The sequence below is a fragment of the Corvus kubaryi genome, unplaced genomic scaffold (assembly GCF_017639235.1).
Source record: "Corvus kubaryi isolate FWS band 111438036 unplaced genomic scaffold, C.kubaryi_AGA036_p1.0 37264, whole genome shotgun sequence".
Taxonomy (NCBI): Eukaryota; Metazoa; Chordata; class Aves; order Passeriformes; family Corvidae; genus Corvus; species Corvus kubaryi.
In genome coordinates this window covers 1,419,009-1,428,391 of record NW_024581079.1, presented here as the reverse complement: position 1 = coordinate 1,428,391, position 9,383 = coordinate 1,419,009, and the positions used below count along the sequence as shown (strand labels likewise).

Below are 9,383 nucleotides of genomic sequence, written 5' to 3'. Positions count from 1 at the left end.
CCAGGCCGGGCCCGTGCCGCCGCCGCCGCCCGCGCACACCGGCCCCACCCTGCGGGCGGGTAACGGGGCTGGGGCAGGCCCGGCGGAGCGCGGCTCCGCACGCCGAGCTTCGCCGCGGGGAGCGGCGCAGCGAGTCACATAGCGATGCCTTCTGTTTGCCCCACCGCCCGGCCGGTTCCGCCGAGCTTTGAGGATTATTTTATACCGTAGTGAAACCCAAAGCGTGGTTTTTAAGCACGAGGAAGGCTTTAGAAGAGTATTTCCATCCGAAGCTGAAGGGCAGCCAGCTCACAAGCTGCTGCCCAATGCCTGCACCCCAAAAAAAGGCACATGAAACCCCCCAATGTACACCCCAGAGATCCACCACGCACACCCCCGAACCCATCCCACACCCCACAGATCTCATTTGCTCAGGGAAACACTGCTCTGGGGGACGACACCATGCCAGTAACCAGCCCCAGGGCAAGTAACGAGCGCTTTAAGTCTTCACTTAGCTAAATTTTTCATATATAGATTTTAAGTGGGGATAGAAATAGACTCAGCGCTACAGAACAGGAGAAAAGGTGGGTGCTGCGCAGAGGCATCGGGCAGTGTTGCTGGCCAAAGGAGCTGAAGATCACAAAGGCAGCAGCATCTTCCTCCTCCTCACTCCCCAGCCAGCAACCCCATCCCTCACTGACACAGACAAGAACACGACACTGTAGGAAATTCAGCACAGGACAAACAGATCTTTGCACTGTCTGGATTTCATCAGCTCTAAAGCTGAGGCCAAGGCTGGCAGATAACAGGACAGCCAGGAAAAGAGCTCTTCCTGAAAAGGGCCACCTTTGACAGCCCCTGAGCCACCCAAAGCTCGCTAGAGTCTGCACTTCAAGATAAGAAGCAACAGGAATGAGAGAAATCCTTGGGTTTCTCTAGGTAGGGGTTGTTGGCCAATAGCATAAGAAATGCAAGGAGCTGTCTTGTTTCTGAGAACTTGACCTTTTCACAACAATTTGAAAAACAAAATATTAGCATAGCATATGACTTTTGATAATAACAAACACATAAATTATGCAGAATAGCCCTTTCAAACAGAAGCAGCTTCATTAGTCTCACTCACCGAAAGGCAACTTGCAAATTTAATGAGTAATTCCTGACTAGCAGCATTCTCATCTCTTCAAAAGAACAAAAGACACAAGGTTTTAAAAAATATGTCCCATGATTTGTTCTCCTTAAAAAGTGAAATGGAGCTGAAGAATCCCATGGATACAGGGAAAAAAACCCCATAAATATGAAAGTGGCAAAAGTGTACACAACATTTTAGACAACTCCATTCATAATATCAGTTGTGATTTCAATTGGGTGAAGTGCTTTCATTACTGACAGGCTGTTTCAGTATCCTATTTGCATGGCTCTTTATTTGCAACTTAATTGCCAATACAGTTCCACATCCTTCAAAGTGCAGACACTTCAGAATCATCTTCATTTCAATCACTTTCTTGAACATCTAGAAAGAGCACTGGAGTTTTCTTGTGCAAAAAAGCAGCTGCCACTAAGTCAGAGAACAAATCTGATGTGATCACTTTAAAGCCACATACCACCACACTCGGGAGAGGAAGCAATAATTACGGATATGGCAGAGTCTTTAGAAATGTCAACACCCTGCTGCTGCTCTTTCTGCTTCACTCAAGAGTCCTGACTTTATTGCTTACCCAAAACACAAGTCATTTACTGAACTAAAACAATGCAGTAAGGAAAAGGCACAAAGGTTCAGTGTGTTTAATTGTCCACATCCCCAGCACCTCTGTTTCCATATGCGGCTCATTTCTGACTTTTTTACCCCCACAAACAAAAAAAATATTTTCCATCATATCAGAGAATTCCAGAATAGTTTGTGTTGGAAGGAACCTTAGAGATCATCCAGTTTCAAATCCTCTGCCATGGGACAGCTTCCACTACACCAGGGTGCTCCAAGCCCCGTCCAACCTGGCCTCAGACACTTCCAGGGATGGAGCAGCCACAGCTTCTCTGGACAACCCTGTGCCAGGGCCTCACCTCCCTCCCAGGGAAGAATTTCTTCCCAATATCCCATCTAACCCTGCCCTCTGGCACTGGGAAGCCATTCCCCCTTGTCCTGGTACTCCAGAGCTTTGTCCAATGTCCTTCTCCAGCTTTCTTGGAGCCCCTTCAGATCCTGAAAGAACACAATATGCTCACCCCAAGCATTCTCTCCCCCAGGCTGCACAGCCCCCATTCTCTCAGCCTTTCCTCACAGCAGAGGTACTCCATCTCTTTGATCACCTTGCTGGCCTCCTGTGTACCTGCTCCAACAGGTCAGTGTCCTTCCTGTACTGGGCCCCCCACAGGTGGATGCAGTACAGATAAATAAATATGTTTGCATGTGTGTGTATAAGAAAACTCAATCATGCACGCAAACCTTTGTAAGAGCTGACTTTTCCCTGTTAGAGAAGTCCCCACCCATTTTCACACTCCTACCTGCACATTTAGAACCAGGCTGCGAAGAGACACGTGGCACCACCTGCCGCCACAAGCAGGGGAAGTGACAAGAAGGGACAAGACTCCGCTTGTACAGTCTAGGAGATGATAGCTCTGCCCTCTGTAATTCCTACTCCCAACCAAACAGGGTACGATTAGGAAGGGCCATGTCAGGTTGAACCTCTGTTCTATACACTCAATCATTTGATAAATCCTCAGCAACTGTAAGAAAAAACATGCTTGAGATGTGGTGTTTGGCGATTTTGAAATCTAAAAGAGGGAGTGGATGGTTATCTCTGCCAGACTCAGCAGCATGTTCTTCACAGCTATCCACAAAGAGCTCTGAGTTCCTGTAACACGCATGAAATCAAACTTTTCAGCCATCCAGGCAGTGTTTGAAGCCTATACAGGAGGAGGAAGAAGTTTAGAGACCAAAACTAGAAGAAGAATGCCATTACACATGAAAGCCAGCTGTTGCTGTTGGAAGGATGCAGTGTCAGGACAAAGTACAACTTTCTCCTTTTGAGATAAAAACTGCTAACAAAGTGCAACTCTTTCACTCAACTAATATAACAAATTATCTGCACCACATTCTCCTCTTGGCCTGAGCAGGACAATTAGAATTATCTTTTCACTACACTATAATATCATCTTTTTCTTTAATCACACTGTGGATGAGGGTTGAGGAAGTTCTTTAATGCAGACTTCTTATCCAGCCAAGATAAACAACAGCTGGGAAAGCTTCTCTTTGTTCAGAGCCTTCACCGTGACAAAGAGAAACTCTGCAGACTGAAAAATTACACCTATTGATGATTTTGTCAGCACATATTTTCCAAATACACACTACAAAGCTCTGTCTCTCAGAGGTCTCCATCTCATAACAAAAAGGCAAGTAGTTTCAAAAGCTTACATTATGTCTTCCCTTCTGTCTACAGGAGCAAGCCAGCATAGCTGAGAGCAAAAATAGTTACAACCATTTAAACCAGTGTTTTATACCATGTACACCAAACTAACTGGGCCACACGTCACCAGTTCACTTCTCTAGTGTGTTGTACTGGGACTCTACAACAACAACACGCATGGACGTGCCAAGGCTGAAAATAGGAAGATGGATTGGTATGGATTTCCTTGCAGGTGGGTCACTGAAAGCACCAGAATCCCTTTTGGGGCAGTTCACAGACCTTTGATTGCCACAGTTCACTGCCATTGTCCTACTTTAGTTCAAGACAGGGCTTTGAATTGACAGTTCTCCCATCTGTTACTTCCTGGAGATACTCAACAATTTGCTGTAGGCATCATTAACCTAAGCCTAAGCACAGTGTCACTTAGCACTAACTGGAAGAGCTGAGAGCTTTCTCCACAAGATGATCACACTTCTATCACTTTTGAGGACCTGGTGACACCACACCACCTGCAGAGCACCTCAGAGGTCCACCAAGGGAAAAACTCGCTTTTCCACAGCTATGTTCACATGTTAGATGAAATGTCATGACAATCAGTGACCACTCTGGCCATGTTTCTGGTCTGGAAGTGTTTCAGCCCTGAAGAGTTCAACCAAGTACTTTGCAGCCTGTAATGGCCTGTGCCACAGAACCAGACAGAGACCAGCTATCTTGTCTTACTGACCCATCCTCTGGATTGCCTTCCACATCACCTCAGACATCTCAGTAGGGACTAGTCTGCATGGATCAACAAATCATTCCTCAACCTCTCTCATCACTGAGTTCTCTACCCAACAGTCACAAACAGTCACAAAGACCATTAGTTGGTTCTAAAGTAGCAAAATCAAGCCAATGTCAGCAATTGTTATTCAGGTGGTGTTCTTCCCACCAGTGTTCTAACAGGTGGTGTTCTAACAGCCCACCAGTATTACAGGTGGTAGAAAAACATGTAAAGAGTGAAATCATAAAGTTGTATGTTCCACCAACTGTCATTAACAAATGACAAAAGACTCAAGTCAAGGTGAACAGGAATTGCTGGATAAGCAGAGATACGATCCACATGATGGGCACAAAGATTGAACAACACAGCCATACTTGTACATACCACTTACCAGAATTACTCTCTTACTCCAGGCTCACTTACTGTTAAAACTGACCTGAAAGCCTAGGAGAAATACTGTTCTTCAACAGCAATGAATGAAGATACTTCAAAAGCAGTCAGAATGCACCTCATTCTACTGGCAGAGATGCAATGGCAAAGGCACTCAGCAGTAGCAGTACCTTGCAAAACCAACTTGACAAACTGATTTCCATGCTACAGATACTTGTACACTCTGTGGCTGGGATTTTACACTTCCAACCTTAAATAATTCTCCCCCCCCCCAATCATGCTCTAGCACTTCTTCCAGAAGGAAACCTTTGAGCTTCTCAGACTGTTCCCCTTTGGAGAATTCTTGAAGAGCCCTTCTACACACACTGCAACTACTAATTACAGTGGCCTTTATAAAGCACAAAGTCCACCAGCCTTAGACCGTGACCTGGAATTAAACCCTCAGTATTAACCAATTCTTTAGAACAGGCCTGGGTACTTACATACAGGAAAAACTTCTGCTAAGAGAAAAAAAACCCAGGAGGCTGCAATCCCTTTTTGCAATCACCTACTTTGACTTTCATAATTATATCTCTATTTTAACTTGGCTCTCATGGTGAAGGTGGCAATTAGAACAAGTAAATTAAGCACAGCATATGTTTGTACCTGCACACACACAGACGCACTCACTCAGCAGCTCCTCTCAGTCTGACTAGTGAACTTGCCCAAGCACGTCCTCTCTGCCCAGAAGGTTCAGTCTGTAGCCAGCAGCAGTTCTGAAGCCACAGCATAAAAATCAAGAGTATAGACAAGCTACAAACTGCAACAAAATAGAGCTGCTGAGCCACAACACTGGAACAGAAGTCCAATCTGCAACTGTGTCTCCCGTGTTCTTATCCACAGGTAAAAGCTGAGAGACAGTCCCTTATTGCCCCCACGTGGTACATCGATCCTATTGCACAGAAGCACAAATATGCCCCGAATTTCCTCTAAATTTGCTTTAAATTGAATCCTGAGGTTTTTTGATAGGTGTTCGTTCTGTGGCTGTAACAGTCTAAACATTAAGCAGCTACCAAACAGTCTTTTCTGCAATTACATTGATTTTTTTCTTCTCTTACACTTAATGATGTCTGCACAGTGAGGGTAACCAAGCACCTGAAGCAGCAAGGCCTGACAACCACCCCCCAATAAAACTGGGAGTGCCAGAAAGTTCACCCTGCCTTTTTTTTGTTTTTTGTTTTTAAATCCCATTGAGATTCATCTCATTTCCCTGCCCATCAAATCAGCCTGGGTTTTGTTACCCAGAGAAGTTGCACAAGGGCTCAATTCAGTCGTGACTTGTACCATGCCTCAAAAATTACATGAAAAATGTCTGTGTGTGTTTGAGGGGGTAGGGAACAAGACACCCCCAAACAGAAAACACCGCTCCCCCACAATCTGAAATTCTGACAAGAAAGAAGATCACCTCATCTTCACATACCGATCAACTTTAGTCAACTCAAATACACAAAAGCCCAGTTAAATATAAAGGAGAAAAAGGCCTGGTTCTATTTCATGGACAGGACTCTTCAGATTAAATGATAAATGTAGGATCTCCAGACACTAGCCACGGATAAGCTTGGCAATTATTTTACTGCCAGATAAACCGCAGTTGAGGCTGTCAGTGACACCAACTCTGCTGCATTAAGTTCTTTCAGAAATGAGGCAGCCAAACACAGATTGCTGGCAGAACAAACTGGCAGATTCCCCACTCTGCCCCCAACCAAAAGGACTGTTCCAGCTGTTTGTGCCAGGATGCAGAGCACGGCAGTCCCACTGCTGCCAAGATGCAGCCCCTGAGCCGAGCCCAGCTGTCAGACACATGGACAACCATCCCTGCCATGCTGTGTTTCCATGCTTCAAAGCAGTCTGAGACTACTTGCTGGGTAGGAAAGGAAGATTCAAACCAGTTTTCTTGGGTACAAACTTTCAAAGAGACTGAAATATTCCTGGAGAGCCAAATCGAATGTTCTCTGCAGGGGAGAAGCTCTGAACTCAGAGCAAGTACCACTACAGGAACAGCTCGACCTAGGTTTTAGGCTCTCCTTTAAGGAAAAGCTTCTCAAAAGTAAAAAATGAATCAAAAACTTTAAAGTAACTGGGGAATTGGAGATTGCCAGGCACAGGAGTGAGCATGTTCTGAACAAAGCCTTTACTGTCAGTGCCTTTCTATTTTTTAATAAATATGCTATTGAAGCAGCACAGGATCTGTTTAAATGAGTGTTTTGCATTAGCTCTCAGGGTGTGTATATTTACCTATTCTATAGAATGCACTGAGTTACCTTCACAACACTTGTAAGCTCCTATGCTTCCTACATGGGTTTTTTTTCCCATGAATTTTTGGCTTCTGCTTATAAAAATGAGGCAACTCCTCATTGCCCCACCAGCTTCAAACTGTTTGTCAATAAAAAGCAGGAGGACAGCCAGCCTGAGGCACTTTAAGCACGATGCCTCAACATGGTGAAGTTGCTAATGGAAAGCATGTTGTATAACTCAGATCTCCCTGACTTTTTGCCATGTCTTCCTGGATGTGACTTACAGGGCCGAGCAGAAATTTCTATCTGGCAACGTGGATCACTCTTGGAACGCAGCCTTAAACCTGACACCATTTACATCACCACAGATGATATGTGCAAAGCTGAGAGCCAGGGAGGGCTGGGATAGAGCAAAAACAACCAGCTCCATCAGTTCTACAGAACTGTTCACAGTGGGTTTCAAAGGGAGCAGGATAAGCCCCAGGCTTGGGAGAGAGAGTAGAGCTCCTCATTCTTTTCCTAACTAGGAGTTCAGGGTTTCCTACGGCAATGAGAGCGCTGCACTGCTTTCTCCGTGGGACTGCTCCATAAAGCCAGGTGGGATGGCTGCAGGGCTGTGTCTGCTCTCGCCAGGGTAGATTCCCAAAAGCATGTTGTTCTCTGAGGTAGCTGGACACCCTCCTCTGCCTTGCTGGACTGACAGGCTCTCATTCCTGTGGGTGGGAGTGAAATTCATTTGCCTTCTGCATTTCAAGCACTGAAACTAACCTTGCAAACACACAGCTACATCAGATCTCGCCTTGCTAAATGCTGCAGAAACTCCACAATGCACCTGAAACTTGGGCACACCCTGCTGTGGCTCTGAGCCAGGCCTGGGTGATCCCATCGTGTCTGGGCTGCACAGGCAGTGTGGCTGCCCATCACACCACTTCTTAGACAAAGCTCTTCCTCCTCATACTCCCTCCATTCCCAGTTTCTGGGCTTGACCCATGACATCAAATGTCACTTCACTGCACATGGGCTCACCTGGTCTCTGTGACAACAGCCTGGTTTCAGCACCCTTCATATAAAAGGACACGCGAGCAGGTGGCAGCACCTCCCATTTTTTGGGTTATGAAGAGATTCTTTAGGAAACAACTACACACCAGGGGCTGCTCCAGCACAGGGACAACACCTGCTTCACTGTTAAACTGGCCTGCATTGCCAGCCACATGCCTTTGGGGCTGTCCAAAGGAACAGGGCATACAGCAGCCCAGAGCCTTGTTCAGCATCCCCAGGAAGAGGTGGCAGACATGGTAGGGAATAGGGCTCTAAGACAACAAGCTGCTAATCGAACTGTTATCTCTCCTGAGCAATCGCCCTTGGGAATCGTGGGCTGTGGGAAAAATCTCTACAGCAAGCTGAGTTATGAAGTGTTTTAATCACAGCTTTCTTACATTGCAGGAATCCTTTAAGAATTTCTTTCTGGCTTTCTCTGACACCAGGAGCCCTGTGTTAAGCTCTTTGTGCTCTATTCCATACACAGCGTTGAGAGAAAACAGCAAATAGGGAAGAGCACATAATTCCTGGGAGTCCTTTGCACTGAAGTCCAGCACAATGTCCTTTCAAGCAATAGTTTCAACTCTTCCCACAGCCTTTATAGATTGTGTTCTTGCACATTCCAAGCAATTAACCGCCTCATTTGTCCTCTAGTTTGGACACTTCCCTGAAGCATGTAGCATTTCAGGATCTATTACAAAGTGTCCAGAAAAATGCAGGAAAAGTTACATTTTTCATTTTTCTTAACTCAGATGTCACAAAACAGGAGTTTAAAGATATTTTGTTCATTTTCTTTCTCTTTTTTGTAACCACTAAATCTGTATAACAAGCTAGCAAAATCCTGACGGAAATCCTTCTTCAGGGCCCAGAAACCAGATAAACCAACAAGAACACCACAGAGAAGCCAATGAAATGGACACACGAGGTTTGCTTAGCCCTGTCCAAACACTCAGAAAGATCCAGGCAACATTTGGCAGTGTGGAGCAGGAGAGTTGCCTGAAAACAAGGCACTTCTCTGCACTCATGCTATCTACTGAGATAGAAACAGCAAAGGACTCAACTGACATCAAAGTTACAATGCATGAATCAGAACTTAAATTTCTTCCAGTCTTGGGAGGATTTCCTACTAAATGCCTTCTGAATATAGTTGGGATTGGTAGCATTTGTTAATGAAATGCCAAACACTCCCTTCCAGTCACATCACAGGACAGCTTTCTCCCCAGTGGCTTACTCTGTGGTCATTAGAGTGTGTATGAAGACAGAGGTGTGACTAATTCATCCTCAGGTGTCACACAAATGGAAAGCCTGGGAGCAAGCGGTGACAATTCATCTCCAGCCCAGCCATCCTAATATTCATAACTACCTGAAAAGGGCACACCACAAGCTCTGAATGATCTTTTTCCTCATTCCTTGCTGAAGAGCCATAATGGCCAGGGAATGAACTTGAACTACTCTCCTCAGAAAAGAGAACATTTGGATCCCAAATGGAAGGAGCAAAGACAGGGAAGGAGTCTAAAGACAGCCACGGTGCCTGTTGCTCTG

At 45.5% G+C, this 9,383-nt stretch overlaps 1 protein-coding gene across 1 annotated transcript in view; it reads right to left on the bottom strand.

Moving 5' to 3' along the window:
* Positions 1 to 30, bottom strand: part of FARP2 (FERM, ARH/RhoGEF and pleckstrin domain protein 2) — a 75,318-nt gene extending 75,288 nt beyond the window's left edge. The window contains exon 1 of the mRNA XM_042024606.1: positions 1 to 30. The gene's annotated coding sequence lies outside the window, so the exon portion shown is untranslated.
* Between the last annotated feature and the right edge of the window lie 9,353 nt (positions 31 to 9,383).